Source organism: Serinus canaria, chromosome 2 (genome assembly GCF_022539315.1).
Source record: "Serinus canaria isolate serCan28SL12 chromosome 2, serCan2020, whole genome shotgun sequence".
Lineage (NCBI taxonomy): Eukaryota > Metazoa > Chordata > Aves > Passeriformes > Fringillidae > Serinus > Serinus canaria.
In genome coordinates, this window is record NC_066315.1 from 5645952 (window position 1) to 5662885 (window position 16934).

General features: G+C 43.4%; 1 protein-coding gene across 4 annotated transcripts in view; it reads left to right on the plus strand.

Annotated features, from left to right (window-relative positions):
• LOC103812707 (sodium channel protein type 5 subunit alpha-like) overlaps positions 1 to 16934 on the plus strand; it is a 172024-nt gene that overhangs the window by 135874 nt on the left and 19216 nt on the right. The window lies entirely within an intron of this gene.

The following is a 16934-nucleotide window of genomic DNA, read 5'->3' on the forward strand; positions in this document are numbered from 1 at the left end:
TCCATCCAATCACTATAAACACAGGTACCTTTGGTTAAACAATACTTGCTTGTTTCAAATACAATACCTGCTTGTAAGCCTTAAAACACAATGCACTGAGCTCCATTATTAAGCTTAAAACTTCCTAATATCTCACTAGATAGACCTTTCTGCAGCTTAGGGAGTTACTCTAGCCAAGTGTTAATACACAGATCATTGTTCTACTTGTCATTGCTTTTCTACTTCTCATGTAGAAGTAGAAAAGCTCAACTTTTATAGCTCTAATTGCAGTTCTGCTGTTTCTGCGGCCTGTCTTTAGCAGCTTTCCCAAAACCCTCTGATTTTAAGGATTCCCACAATTCCTCCTCTTGGTACAACTAAAAAGAAACTTTTGTAACTGTGTCATTCATTAACTACCTCGTATTTCATAGCTTTACTATAGTCTATCTGTTTATTACTTGCTTAAAGTAACTTTCTTTGCTGTGGAGAGGTGAGCTGACTTTTAAGGATTAACTGCACCATTTTTTGCCACATTAAATGACATTTAAGGATTCCCACACTCCACACTCCCAGCTAGCTCAAGGTCCAGCCCCCTCAGTCCGCTCTGCACATGACCTGGGCACACCAGGTTTCAGCAGATTAGAGGAGCTGTCCTTGGCAGAGCTCCTGGCCAGGCTGCCAGCAGTGTGTAACAGTATGTTCAGTTCTGGCTCCCAAATATTTACCAGTGCAGGAGTCCAGGAGAAGGTGTGAAAAGTCCTCTTGGCAAAGTGTCTTCACTACTATAAAATGTCACAAAATACTCCAGATCCTTGAAGTACTACCACGCTTACTTCTACTGATTTAAGGATAATCCTTAGAAGTCTGAACAAAAGCAAGCTCATGCCCCAGGAGTGTTCCTAGTACCAGATTTGGCTCCTTCAAAGATTCACTTTGAATTGATGTGGGATCTGCCAGATCTGGGAAAAGTCAGCAGCACCGCATCCTCCAGATGAAGTCTAACATTTCATCTCAGTGTATCAATGAGGAGGCAATAATCTCCCTGAGGCCACTTCTTATTAGCTTGAGGTATTAATGTGGGAGGCTGGCAGAGCTCTGCCATGATTATGTAATTTATTAAACTTCAGAGAAATTATTCTTCCCCATTTTACATCTGAACCTTGACTCCAGGGAAGAACTGCACTTGCTTTGGCCCCAGCCCAGGAGAGCACTTCAATGGGACAATTTGCTTGTTTGAAGTTATGGTCATGTTTAAGTGCACTGCTGGATCAGAGCCTTTGGAAACTTCTCCAGAGCTTTAATAAATTGATTTATGAAAAGGAAATTCTTTACATAAATTGTAGGTTGTAAATTCTTCTTTGCATATATGCTTAGAAACCTTTTAAAGGGAAGGCACTCATTTTTCTCAGATTAGCTCCAGCAGAAGAGGAAGGCCTGGTTTAATTATTTAGCCACAAAATTGGAATCTACCTGCTCCTAAGTTATAACCCAGCTCTGAAAACTGCTCTTACTGTGATTTAGGTGACATAGCTTTTCTTTTCTTGTTCCTCCATCTCCAAAATGGGTCTAATAGGACTCACCTAAAGTACTGGATGGGCTTCCAGGAATTTGTTGTTCGAGTTACTGTTTCAGTGAGCTTCTGAAGACTAGAAGGGCTGGGTGAGGAATGAACATTGGCACAACCATAAGCAGAGTTCTTCCTGATGGGAGCAGCCCTGTGCAGGATCAATTCACTGAGGCAGTTGGGAGCTCTGTTGGAGTTTGAAACCACAAACTAAGCTGAATTCTGTCCTCCGTGTGCAAACCCCCCTTGAAACAGGAGCCACACAAGAACACAAAGTCCAAATGTAAATTAGGTGCATGTTTGCCTTTTAATGGTGGAGTTTGTAATGGCAGATTGGAGAAGCAGCCACAGATGGCCTGGGAAAGGGGCTTCACCATCCCATCACACATCCTATGACATGAAACAGGGGGCACACCAGCCCTGGGACTCCCCTTGCCCCCAGAAAATAAACCCCAGAGCCTTCTTAGTGACCCAGAATGTTTTAGTCTCTCAACCCACCTTTAAATGTTTCACCCACATTTAAATGTTCATTTTGCAAGCTCCCAGTTCAACCAAAAAGTTGTTCCACCCTTGAGTTGTTTTGGTTGTTGATTGACTCTAGGCCATCACTTGCTCTTTAGGGTTCTCAGTGAAAAAATCTTTTCTCCCTGCACTATTCTTTTCTTAAAAAGATTTTCCCAGTGCAGATTATGAGAACCTGGTGCTATATTTTTAGCAGGTTTAACAGATGCTTTTCTCCTACCCTATAGCTAACCCTGCCACTCTGAATTGGTACAGTAATATCCTATAATTTTTCCAGCACACTTTTTATTTCAATTTACATTTTCTTTTGGTGCTTTGAGAACCAAATAGCTGCAACTGAGCTGCAGAAGGCAGTGAATGGATGAATTAGCTGCTCCAAAAGAAGCAGATGAACCACTTGTCTGATTTTCTCAAATTTATTTGTTTAAAATTATTCACTTAAAAATTCCTGATCTGCAAATTATTCATTAGTGGTTTGGTATCAGTATTCAAAATTCAAGCTGCAATGGTCGATTTTTGATTGGACATGTGAAACCATCTCTCATCTGTGTTTTCTCATTGTACAAATGCAACTCTGAATATATTTTCTTTTGAATAATTCATAAAACCGGCTCAAAATTTGCATGTATTCACTATTTCTAAATAGGATTTGAACCCAGAGGGGTTATAAGCATATTGCTGCTGAATTTTATTTTTTTTTCTATATATCCTGCCTTGTGAAAGACCTTTGACACTGAATTGGGCCAGTGGAACAGCAGAGTCTCCATCTGACAGTTGTGGATTACTAAAGAAAATTCTGTTTTGCAATGCCTAAACATCAAAATACAGAGTAATCCACAAACTGAGCTATTTTTGCTGGATGTAGAATCCCTAAAGGATGATCTCTGGTAATGGGCTTCTCAGCATCTCAAAGTGTGCTAGGCTAGCAGACAGTGCTTTCACTTATATTGCAATACAGTAATGTCCTATCAACAACTCTGCTGCAGATTTCTTTGGGAGGAAAGAGAAAGGGTTAACTAAATCACAAAATGCAGGCTCATTTCAGCTCAGGGTACCTGGGGAAGATGCCTTAGATGTCTGCTGGAAGTTGGGCATACTGAACAAACGACATCCGTACAAGTTACCCTGCAAAAAAGAAGTGCACTGCTAAAAGTAACCCTTCTACACTGCAAATATCAGCTCTCTGTGCTCATGAACTGCAGTGGTGAGCTCTCAATCCACAGCTATTTTCATATGAGGGAAAGGCAGATTGCAGTATGTCTGTGCAGACAGATAGAAGTGTAGACAGACATCAATATCACCATTAGGAATGATATTTATGCACAATCCTCTTTCCTAGGATGCATGGGCGAATATTTCCACAAAGAACAGATATTTTCCAAGCATCCATGCAATCAAAACCTCTTTGAACAAAGCAGATTAAGTGAGGAGTCTGAACTTAGCCAGGGTGGAGGCAAGTGGCACCCAAAGTGAGTGTTTGAGGGAACTGCTCTCCACCAGGCCTGTCCTGCAGAAGCAGAGCTTTGAAACAAAGAGCAGAGAGACTCCACCAACTGTGCAGGCTGGTGTCATGCTTGATGTTCCTTTCAATTGTTTCCTCTGACCTATAAATATTATCTTGAGCTTATCTAGCTTGAGCTTCAGCCAATTAGTTCTGAGCTATGTCCCAGTCTCTGCTGACAGTGGATGGATTATTCCATTGCATGGTCAGTTTGGGAAAGACATCAGTCTGGGCTTAGCATCATTCAGAGTCAGGAGGTGTTGCAGTCAACAGCTTCTTCACTTGCTGCTCATGCACTGAAGGCAGAGGTGAGAGGCTGGAAGCCCAGACAAGCTGTCACAGAAAGCTCATGGGAAAGAGGTGTGAACTCCCAACTCATTAGGAAAAACACTCAGGAAAGAAAGTCACAGCCAAGTTTCATTGTCTGTGGCATTCACAGAGAAATCCTCTTAAACCTGGGCTAATGTCATCACTCTACAAAAGTCTATTATCACAAATCCATCACCTCCACTGCAGCTTTTGTGTTCAATTTAATTGACCAAATTAGTCTCAATCCAGGCTTACAAAAACCCAGCCTGATTGTTCTGTTCTGATTTCAGAGATGAGGGTTTCTCCACCAATTCTTTCTAAGATTATTCTTTCAACTCTTCACATTCAGAGAAAGCTACTTTCTTAATTGCTTTGTTAGGGATGCTGGCAGCCTCTTTCCTCTCCAACCATCTCCAGCAATGGTCAGTCCTTGCAGGAAGGAGGGGAGAACCTCTCTAATTCTCAGTTTTTGCCCTGATGCCCCACTAGTCTCTCTCCAGCTGGGTCACCTGGGATGAAGATTGTTCTTTCGACCCCTTTTCCATCTCCTCTGCCTTGCAGGGAGAGGCTCACAAGATTTTTGGGTAGTAGATCTGTCTGCAAAATAGCTCAAGCAGGGCTCAGCAGTGGATTTGAAGTCCAGGCATCTCAAAAAGTTATTCAGCAAATCCACTCGGCAGGATTTTGTAGATACTTTTATGGAAATGAAATTATATGTATTTTTCACTCTCCTCAATAGCTTTTGTGAGTGGTTCTAACACAGCATGTTTCTGGTGTTTGCCTGGAGCTGCTCAGTTGGTAACTGGAGATTTGTATTCCCCACTGAGCAGCTTTCCAAATTTCCTGTTTTCTGCCAAATTTCCTGTTTGCTTGTTGGAGATCTACTCATGGATGTTCAGGCATTAAAAGCACCATCACTTTCCCTGAACACTTAAACAAAAATAAAGGTATTATGTTTTCCAAGATAGTTCCTGGAAAGCACTTGGTCTAAGATTTCTGCTTCAAATACTTCACTGTCAGACAAGTTAAGAAGCAGCTTGAATCTGAGATGAACATTTTGAAACAGTCTTTCTCTCCCTAGTTAAAATTGAATTGAATTAAATTATGCCCTTGTGTCGGATTGTCTTTAAGTGACAATTAAAAATTTGCTGTGTGAGGTAAATATTGATGGCTTATGATTACTTTAATTGTTTTTTTCCATCTGTATTCCCTGTTGATTAACAAGGTGATTTCTGTTTGCTGTACCAGTAATTACACAATCTGCTGTAATGAGTCGTTCCCAAACAGCACTGAAATCCAATTTGTATTCTTGGGACATTACCCTAAGAGCATGTGAATTTTGTCTAGTTTCTGTTCAGGAAAGCACAGAGGAGCAGAATGACAAGAATACAGCCAAGGCACATTAAAGATAATATGTCTTGTCACTTGGAGCAGCATCTTAAGAGAGAACTTATTAGTGTTCTCTGTGAGCTGTCAAAAGTCCATGGGTACAGCAGGGAGTTATAACTTCAGAGTTCAGTTTTTGACTAGCTTCTTCCCAGTTCCTCACAGCAAGTGCTCATGGGGGATTTTGAAGTTGTCTCAGTGCACATTCTTCTGAGTCTCTGTGATGCCATAAACCTCCCAAATAACCAATAGTAGTGAGAATCCTGAAGCCAGGAGAACAGTTTTGAAGAGAAAATCAAAAAGAAAGAAAAAAGAAAAGACGGTAAGGCGGGAAGGGCAGGAATGAAGTCAGGAAGGATAGGCGGAAGTGCAGAAGCAGTGAGGCAGGACAGGCCTACAGAAGGACAGTGAAGTAGACAGGCAGCTTCCTTTCATTCCTGTCCTGCCTACCGGCTGCACGTCCGTCCTCGCCTCACGCCGTCCGCTCCGCCGCCTACTCCTCCCTCCGGCCATCCGCCCGTCCTTCGCCTCCAGTCAGTGCCTTCCTCCCGTCCGACGTCCTGCCGTCCGAGCCTGCGGCCTTCCGATCCCTCCGCCTCCCGACCTGCCGCCTCCGTCCCTGCCTCGCCCTCCGCCCTCCCCCCTCCCTCCCTCCCTCCTCCCCTCCGCTCCCCTCCCCGCCCTCCCTCCTCCCGCCCTCCCGCCCTCCCTCCCTCCCTCCCTCCCGTCCCTCCCGGCAGAACATAACGCACCATAACGTCCTTACAGAGAAAAACAACATGCTCTTTTAGTACATGTTTGGCTACTTGAGGATAAGTGAAAAAAAATCTACATGGAGGTAGGTGGTTTTAATGTGTGTTAGCAGGTCAGTTGAGGCTGTAAATCTCCCTTCTGCCACCCCACACTTTATCTCAACACAGCACATGCAAAAACATCCAAATGCCTGATCTTATCTTGGTTTGCACCTCATGTTGGTTACCACATGGATGCTAAAAGGGGAGAACCCAAGCTTTGCCAAGAGGAAGCACAAGCTGAGTTTCAGACAAGGCACAGCAGGACAAAACATGCTGCAGCTGCAGGAAAAAGGGTGGAAAACAGAGGTGAGGAGAAAAGTCCACTGTAAGCCTAGTTCACCATCTGCCTGCACCTTGCAAAGTGGTTGGGAGATAAATAATTACTGCAAATGCTGGAGAATTTCAATTACTGAAGCAGATTTTCAACTTTCAAAAGTGCTGTAAAAAACCCATTTCCACTCAGATTTTGCTGAGCTAGATTTACCAAACATTTTTATTTCTCAAAGTTATTTAAAGATGGAGCACTTTTCAATGTCCTTTTTTAGAAGACTATGCTTAAAACGAAAATAATTAATAAAATCCTGGAGTGTTTGCATGCAGCTTGCTTGGCCCTTTCCATCACTGGGAGGGGAGCTGCCAAATTCCATACAGAGGGATGTTCTCCCTTGCATGGAAGAGCTGAGCTGGGAGAGACACATTGGCTGTGTTTAATAGTCCAGAGTCTCACAAACTCTCCAGGAACAGAGGAGGATGGGGAATTGTCCCACAGTTCCTCTCTGTGATGACCAGCACCTTTGAAACCCCAACCTGCAGACCAAAAAAAACATCTTCCCACCATCCAAGATGGTCAGGAGCTCAAGAGACTCGTCCTGAGGAGGAGGGAAAAGGAAGAAATGAAGGGATAGAAGCAGCCTGCAGAGGGACATGAATTCTTTATTAGTGAGGGAGAGATGAGAGGAATTGGGATGAAACTTGAAAGCTGTGACTTGGTGGTGTAGAGACTTTGTGCAGACCTCCTGCCTGGTTTGGCTGACTTTGGGATGTTGGTGCTAAGGCCAATGAAGGTTAACATTCCTACTTTTAATATGTACTCCTACTTGTACATTATGCTTCCTGGCAGAAGTTCTTCAGAGTCCCTCTCCATTCTGGCATTTTTAATACAATATGGATATAGTCAATACAATTCAGGTTCAAGAACCCAACTAAATTGAGCTGATTTTCAAGCTAAGACTTTCCTGTTTCCCACAATAATTTGATATTTTTTCATATTGATTTGGAACATCTGATTAAATAAATGCTTTAGGGAAACAAGCAAATCCAGATCAGCACCTTGAGGAGGGAACACAAACAGATTTTTCTCCTTTGGTTTTGCTTGCTGGTTTGGTTTGGTTTGTTTGTTTTGGGGTTTTGGTTTTCTTTAGGTTTGGGGCTTTTGTTGGAGTTTTTTGTTTGGTTTTGGTTTTGCTTTCATTGTGTCATATCTAAGTAGGGTTCATCCTAATCCTGTCCAGAAAGAAACTTGCCTTTACCTCAGCACCTCAACTCCCACCAGCTGGGATGGAAATGCAGCAGAGTCTATGGGGCTGAGCCCCAGGGAAATGTTCTGCCAGGAATCACTGTGTCCACCCCTGGCAGGGTAACACTGCCTTCACATAATAAATAATAACTGAGTCCCCTCCTGACTGCAGCACTCAGCACCAGGAAGGCTCCCTGGGATGAAACAGGAGGTGGCCTTGGAGATCTTTTTTTAGGGGAGAAAGTCTTTTCTCTCCAGCTGCCCTGAATCCAGGCTGTCTCCACACAGCATCTGGATGAGAAGCAGAGCACAGTTGCTGATGAAGAAATTGTTTTGCTCTAAATCATAACAGAAACACCAGATTTTCAAGGCATCTGCACCTGCACTGCCACTGCAGAGGGAGCCCTTGGGACTTGGCTGAGCTTTGTCTGATCAAGTTACATCATGTGACCCCCAAAATTCACAGGAATCCCTAGCAGCCTGCCTAGGGAAGTGGCACCAAGCCTGACAGAGTTTAGACAATGCTCTGAGGCACAAGGTGTGACTTTTTGGGTGTTCTGTGCAGGGCCAGGAGTTGGACTCCGTGATCTTTGTGCATCCCTTCCAGCTCAGCAGATCCTGTCATTCTGTGATCCCTACCCAGTGCCAATAATCTGGATGTCAAGGTGTGGCAAAGGTGCCTGTTTGCAGTAAAAAGGTGAATTGAAACAAGCTGAAAATCCATTTGTAAATGGTGATGGGAGGGAAAAGTGCAGATCAATAAGTCAGTTTGCTGCCTCGCTGGATGAAAGCTCACAGTCAACTCACCCTCGGAAATTAGCTGAGGTTTAATTCTTGATTCTCAGCCATCTGCCCTGGGAATTGACTGGAGCTGTTAGAAAAGCCTGAGCAGGTGTAGGGGAGGTGACAGATTAAGAGAACAGCAAGACATAAAGAGGTTCTTCAGGAAACCGCCAGGAAGCAATTAGGATGCAGGAATGATTTATTTAAAAGCATTTAACCCAACAAGAGTGGCACATGCTGTTTGCAACAAGGCTGCCCTCTGAAAAGGAAACATTGCCTTGAAAAGCTTGGACATGAGGACCTGGACACAAGCTGAGAACATGGAATATTAACAGAATTTTATAGCCTTAGTCTGAATAGTAGATAGAAGAAAAAAAATTAAAAGGTGGAGAAGTCCTGGAGAAACAAAAAAACCCCAAAAAAACAAAACAAAACCAAAACAAACCAAACCAAAAAAAAAAAAAAAAAAAGTGGATGAGGGAAATGGGTTTTTAAACCTGAGTAATAGGAAGTAGCACTGGGCTTTCCAGGAGATAATTTTTGTTTATAATTAATCCAGGCACTTGTGTAGCCCATCATGTTATAATACATGAGAGCACTCCAGGAGCAGTAATGAACTGCTGCAGTGAGGGAAGCCCTTTGATAGCTCATTTCCAGACACATTTTCACCTCCAGGCCATGGAGCAACCCCAGAGCAGCCTTAAAGAGTTTTTAGTCTTTACCTGAACATGAGAGCTGTGATTCAAGGAAACAGGGAGCAGAGATGGGAATTTAGGTCACCTTAGTGTCTCTCTAGTGCCCTATTTTTAAGACTTTCCTTTAACTTCATGCCTTTCTTTCATAATGTGCAATTTCTGGATTGGCAGGTGCAATCATAGAGTTTGGCATCTGGATGGCAGAAAATGCAGTGTCAGAATGAAAGGACAAAGGGATATTTTAAAAAACTAAAACGACAATAAAAGCCTGCTCAGAAAGGATGGATGCTGAAAGGAATACCAACCTCATTACAAGCTTCCTTTTCCCAACCATATTTCAGAGAATTCCATGTATTTCAATTTATTTGCAAAGTCCTGTTTCCCTGTAGGTTTTCCAGCTTGCATCTAGGTTAAAGACTGGATTTTTCTCCTTTTCCAGTCAAGGGGAAATTTGTAACTTCAGTCCTGGCTCTGAAAAATGCTGGACAGTGAAGAGGTCTTTAAGTGATCCTTTCCTTGGCAGAAAAAGGCAGGAGGGTCCAGGCTGGATTGAAAAGAGGCACCCACAGCAATCCAAGCACTATTTCTTCTATTTTTATTTTTTATAAAAGGCACAATTAGAGAGGGAGAGACAGGTGTTTCTGGGGCACACAAAAAGCTATTTGAAAGCACCAGGGGCCTGCATTAGCTGGAACTGCTTATTTAAATAAGTGGCCAGAGCTTTCAGCTCAGCTGCTGTGCTTCCATTCAGATGTCTTTTTTTATTTTTTTTTCCTGCTGTTCCCTCCCCTCTTATTTGAGCAAGCAGGTTAATTTGATGAAATCCCTGGCTGCATAAAGCATATGCTGTTGCCCATGCCAGGAAGGAGGTCTCCCCTTCCCCCTGGGACAGAGACTCACAGGGTCTCAGACGTGCAGCAGCAGGCATTTAGTGGAAATTCTGGTTGGTTTTAGGATTTATATGATTATCCAAGGATGATTTTTGCTGTTGTTTAGGCAGAATTCCTAGTTTTCATGGTTCTGCTATTAATTCACCTCAGTGGTGATCAGGGGTTAATTAAAACATGCAGTCTGTGCTGGGCAGTGCCTGCCTTGGGATGGTGCTGCTCAGGTCTGTCTGCTCCCATGGATGCTCCCAGGTTACCTGAAACCATGTGCTTTTAGGAATGGAAAAAAAAAAATCAAATAAAAGAGAGGAGCAGCCTTTGTTCCAGCTCAAACAGTTTATTCCAGCTTCTCCTTGCTGTAGGAACCTCCACCAGCCCTGGCTGAAGGACTGCTCCCCAGCTCTGTGCCCTTGACTCCCTGTAACCCCCATGGATGGGAGTCTGTGGAGGCTGCTAATATGATATTAAAATGGAAAATGGGTTCATGTAGGGAGGAACTCACTGCTGTTCTAAATGCAATCAATCCTTGGGAAAAAAAAAACCCTCTATGATCTTCTAATTAAAGGCTTTTTCCCCTCCTTGTGCTGCATTATCACACTCCCTACTTTGTAATTGTTTTTCTGCCACCTTAAAATTCTGTTCTGGTGGCTTTACTGGGTTTACATTGGTTTACAACTCTGATTGCTTAGGTCACTGTCAGATAATGAAGGCACATAAAATTATTGTAGAATTTTATCTCTGTGTGTTCATGGTGAATAATTTAAATAGTCAGACAATGCTGCACATCTCTAACTGGTGAATGACTGTGAGACCAGCATGAGCAGAACACTGGAAATTTAACCCTACTCCAGGCACCATCTGGGCACATACACAAGTCATATTTCTTACCTTTAGAATGACAGAAATTCTGCAAAATAGTGAAATTGTGACAAGAAATTGGAAATTACTGAAAAAAATGTTCTGTCCTAGGCAAGACTTTGAAGTGGATTGTGAAAATTATTAAGGCATTCAGAAATTACTCTCATTAGAGTTACATTATGTATGTATTTATATAATTTATACAGCTATCAGTGAGGCTAACCTTTCATCAGAGATCCTTCCATGTGTTCCAGCCCTCTAAATTCATTGATTCTTCTTGATTTTGCACTGGACACACATATGAATGTCATGCAGTGGGACACTCCAGACCCAGCTAATGCCACCAAGGCACAAAGATGCCAGGACTTTGGCTTTCAAAACACCAGCCACAGGTTTGTTAACCCCCAGGGCTGGTATTTCCAGTGCCAGTGCACCAGAATTAAAAGATTTCATTTTTCCCTTGATCATGAGACTGAACATGGCAACCATAAAAGCTGTGGAGGCTCATTTATCTCTCCCTGCACCCAGCTCCAGGCATCTGTCATGCAAATTATTGTAAAATCTATACAGATAAACTTGTGTGTAGATACATGTGGGGATATAGAAATATGTGGGAATATAGAAATAATGTGGGAATGTGGAAATATGTGAGAATATAGAAATACAGGTCTATATTTCTTGACACAATATTCTTATAGATACAAGGATAAAACTGTCTCTGGGCAGAGAAAGTCAGGAACAGGGACAAAAATCTTCCCTGAATTCCAGGATCAGAGAGAGCTCCACCCTCTCTGCCTGTCTATGATAGCAAGAAGAGGAATTGTTTAGGTAGGATCCACAAGGCTTTGCTGGGAGCCTGAGCTTTGCTGGGAAACTCTGCCATTGAGCTGGGCAGTAAATGCTGACTCTTTCAAGATTTCCACTCTTTTGGGCCAGAATAAATTTTGGGAAGTGTCTGACAGTGCTGAGGCTGGGCTCTTGGCTGTGCTGAGATGATCCAGGGAATGCAAAAGGGAAGAGTTAATGTAGGAAATGAGTTGGATGACATCCTAGTCCACGAGGTCAGTGAGACCTGTGTACCTGTGTGGAGGCAGTGTCACGAGCTGTCCCTGGACAGGCTTCGTGGTGGTTCTTAGATTGATCTCGGGGTGCAAAAATCCGACACGGCACAAGGGGGTTGCAGATTAATCAACACAAATGCACTTTATTGAAATAACCACAGCAAAAATGTGTTGGGGAGGAATTGGGGGAAAAGGGAAAGAAAGGAATAAAAGGGAGGAAGAGGAAGGGTATACAGCTACCAAATGTGAGAATGGCAGGGGTCCTTCGGTGTCCAGCCGACGAGGTTCACGTCCAGGGAGATCTCAGAGATGCAGTCCATTCTGGACCCTAATTATACTCTTCTCATCGAGGGGAAAGGGGATTATTTCAAAACTGAATCTATTGTATCTTCTGGTAAAAAGAATGGTATTTGGAAAAGGGGTACACACAGTCCATCTCTCAGGGGGTGAGGGCCATTGTTTTTGTGGTCCAATGCCCACACCTACAACATCCATCTTGCTTTGGTCAGCTCGCCTCCCACGCACCTCCCCGGGCTGAGGGCTTCAGTCCCAGTCCTTGGGGAGGGTGAGGGAGGCCTTTCTCACATGGGGATGTCTCTGGTTTTCCTCTGATGGAGAGGCTTCTGTCATCTCAGCTTCTCTGTCATGGTGGTTGTAGATGAACGAGAGGGGTCTTCTGTGGGGGACCACCCAAAACTCAGGAGAAGTCCAGCCAGGCCAAGAGGTGGGACAGCTTCCAAGGCTATTGTTGTGAAAAGGGCACAGTGTCCCCTTCTTCTCACTGGGCTCAGCGTAGCATGCAGAAAATGCACCTGTGGAAACAGTAACTTAGCAATGCTCTCAGGTCTCTGAGCCCCTGGCTTGGTGGGTAACTTTCCACTGCAGGGCCAGGAATGGGACAAAGGAGGTCTTCTGGGTGGTCTCTCAATGACAGTTGTGAGACAAATTGAAGGATATTTCAGACAGACTCTCACAGGCAGGATTGCCCACACTGATTTATGAGGACCTCTCTCCCCTCAGGGACCCTCAGTGCTGGCCAGGTTGTGCACTGGACTTCAGGATAGGCAGAAAATTCCAGTGACAGCATTCTGCTGGAGACTTCAGGGACACCAAATGAGCAGCAAGTCAAGGGGATTAGGAACAGTCTAGACCCAGCACAGGGAAACTCTTCCCTGATTAAGTTAAATGGGAATTAAGTTAAGTTAAAGCTGTGAAAGCTTCTTAATCAGATCTGGAGGTCAGGAAAGACCTCGAGGGGAAATGCTGGAGGGAAATGGGGGCTGTGATAAATCTGCTTGGCTCAGAAGAAGTGCACAGGAGGATGAGGGATTCCACAGCTTACCTAACCTGCAGTGAAAAAGGTGAAGTTGAGGTGAAAGCTCAAGGTCAACAGCAAATTGGGTGTTTTTTGGGAAGTGGTTCCAAGCAGTGGTGAATCCTTAGGAGTCACTTTGTCTCCACCACATTACAGTGCTGCTTCAGGGGTAGGTTTTTTATAAAAAACCTACAAAACTATTTGCAAACAGGTACTGAAAATGTTAGAAATGTGTGTGTGACTTATTCTGAATCTGGAGGTTACATTGACCCTAGAGGTGTTTTCTGGGTGCCAGCACATTTTTGCTTCTGAGCGTAGCACAAAGCAGAACTTTAGAGCAGCTCTGGGCTGCATAGCCTTGCAACAGTAAAAAAAAAAAATTACAGAAATAGCTGACTTCACCTTTTGTTGTGATTATGTGGGGCAGTCAGCACCAATTTTGAAAACTGCTTGATTTTTTTCCTAAAAATAACCTTGTGGGTCACTTTTAATCAAGTCCAAATGGCCAAGTCCCTGCGTTGGTAATTCTCCTATAAATAAAATTTGACAGGGATACCTTCAAAACCAACATCCAAGCATTTAAACAAGTTGTCTCAAACTGTGTTCTGACTCCAGCCTTGTAAATCATTGCCAAATATCACACAGCTTCATGACCTAATCCTCTGCAGAGATATCTAATGCTGTGTAAATCTGTGTCAGGAGGGCAACACCACCTGGGATGTGTTTCAGGGTGAGATTTGTGGCTCTCAAAAGAAAATGGGAACCCACTCAGATCCACTCAAAAGAAAATGAGAACCCACTCAGATCCAAAAGATTTGATGCAGGATCTGAACTAAAAAGCTTCTGCCTTGGCAGAAAGGGCAGTTATGGGACACAAATCCAGGATGAGGGAGAAATCCTGCAGATGCTGCAACTAAAGCAGTTTGAAATCCTTGATAAGATCTGACTTTCAGTCATCATGGATGAATCTAGCAAAGAAGGGTGTTGGGTAGCCTGTATTTGATTAATTTTCATTTAAGCTTTCATTTTGTGGATCAATTTTACAAATTAGTGAGCTTCCCCTGGTGTGTGAGTGTATGGATCTTGGTTTCTGTCTCTGAGCATGCAGTCATTGAGCTGTTCTTCTCATACCTTCAGCCTTTCTGGACAGAAACCTCCAAGGTTTTGTGAGGTTAAGAATGATTTCTGCACTAAACTTTCCACCCAAGACAGAAATATGTGTCACAGTGCTTCTCCTACCATGTATTCTCCTTCATTCCAGTAACTTTTTAGACTTTTTAGATGACTTAATTGAATGGCTTCGGTAGATAACTATGGTGCACATTTGCTTACTGCTGTTAGACAAATCCCCAGCCCTTTACCATTATTTAGGCAACATTAAACTAGTGGGAAGAGTGAATAAAAGGAGGATTTGAACTCTGTGATAATGCAGCTTCAGAGTGCAGGATGTAAACCAGGCTGGTGAGAAACAGGGAAGGCAGAAAATGGATGCATTGGTGAGCTGAGAATGGTTTTTAAGATAAACTCAGATTTTCTTCTTCAACTGTGAGCTTTGGGCAAGCAGGTCTGAAATCCCATCACTCCTCCAGGTGGAAGGAGCGTGTCAAACCTGTGGCATTGACTACTCTAAAATGACTTAGGCATCATGCTCAAGTCACAGGTTCAGACCCTCTTTCCCAGAGATGGAAGCAAAGGCGTTGCTGGTGATTTTTACCTCCTCAGTGTCCATGAAGCCCAAGACATCATTCCTTGAACCCAGTCTGCCTGTCTAGTGTGATGTTATTACAGGGCACTCAGCACCAAAAGGCAGAAGTGTTTATTAGCCCTTCCTCTGCCCCAGCTGCTGGGTCTGTACACAGGAGGTGAGCCTGTGTCACACCTTGTTAAAGAGTGACAAGTGACAGGGTGACAGCCACCCTCTGTGCCACTTGGTCATCTGCAGGAGGGGGGCTGACTTATCCTGGCAGAAACCCCAGCTCAGGCTTGGTTTCTCTGAGACCTCCTGCCCTTGGTCACCCACATGACACAATAAAGCCATCAGCAGGTAAATAATTTAACAAATTGAGCGAGTTTCTACAAAGTGCTTAGCTGTGCAGACAGCCCTGGTATGTAAATAAATGCATATTCAGGGAAAGGCTGCTCCACAGGGGACACTGTCTAGGGACTTAGGGACCAGGTCTTGCCCTGATTTATCCCAGACCTCGTGGGTGATGCTGGGCTGGTCAGGCAGCAGTGGGCTTCAGGGTAAAAATCACTCCATCCTAAAATTAAAAGGAAGGTTTCCCTCCAGAGCTGTCAGTGTTAAAGGAGGTGCTGGAGTTTCCTAGCACCTATTTTTGATAATGTAGAGGTGTCCCTGCTTTTAGGCTTAGCTGCTATCTTGAAAATGGCAAGAGCACCCACTCCTCACAGATGAGCTTTGCACAATCCCATTGGTGAGTATGAGATATCCAATACTGTGATTCCTGGGGCTGTGAGAATGGTAAGGAAAAATAATTAAAAGGAAGATAAGTAATATACACAGCTTTCTTCTAAAAAGATAGTATTTTATAGTATGTGGTGATTGATTCTGGTTGGCTTTTTTTGGTTTTTTTTGGGGGGGGGTTTAATATATGCAAATTGGCATGATACCTACAGTGTTGGAGAGCTGTTTGTTTTCACTCTTTGCTCAGTAAGATTTCAGGCTGTGAACACTGATTTGAGTATGCAGAACCCTATTGCTCCAAATGTTCACAATCTCCACAGCCCCTCAGTTCATTCAGAATCCCATCCTGTGCCTGATACCACCCACATTTCTGACCAACTAGGGCATTGCAAAAGCTCTGAGAACATGAAGAGCATGGGAACCCCTCCATGCTGCTTCCAGATTCAGGAAGTTCATTTCGAAGAACAAGTCTTTGAAAGGTGTGAACCTCAACAGTGAGCACCTGTCAAATTTCCATCTCCTTTAGAGACTGTGCAGAAACCAGAAAAAGTGAGTAAATGCAGAATGGAAGAGCCTTGCACATTATTCTTTTGAGGTCTGTGGTATAATCATGTCTACCAGCAATGCAGAAGACTTGTTCTAATCCCTTAGTTGAAGACTAGTGATTAAATGTAAATACCAAAATCCTTTCTCTTTGCTGGAAAGGGTTAGATGTGCTTTCTTCCCAAAAGCTCTCAATTTTAACACTTACCTGACTCATTTTTGGGTAGTGGAACATACACACACCTCAGGGAGTGCACAGAAAACAGCACAGAGTGGTGGGCCTCTTATGGTGATCTTTTTCTCATCCACTTTGTGAAGGATCATCCCTTCTTCTGTGTGGATCCAATGTAATGGCTCCCATTTAAGATTTTTTTTCCCCACTGTCCCACTAACCAGCTGTTTCTTTCCAGGGGAGAAAGCCAGAAGAGAAGGAAAATATAGTGGATATTTTCTCCCCCGACGTGGGGGAGAGAATGATGCATCTGACTCCATCTTATCAGAAAGCTAATTAATTACTTGATTATACTATATTATTCTATATTATATTACACTATTTTACATTACATCTAAACTGAATCTGCCAAGCACTTAACTCTGCACAGACTGCACAGAATCTTGTGAGTGTCAGCTAACAGTCACACACACACTTGGCCCTGACAGGCCAAGGAAACTTTGGGTAAACAATCTCCATGTTGCATTCTACTTTTGCACAAACACAGGCACAGCAAATGAAAAGAATTGTTTTTCCTTTCTCTGGGATTCAGAGAATGTGAAACCCAGAAATATTCTTGGGGAG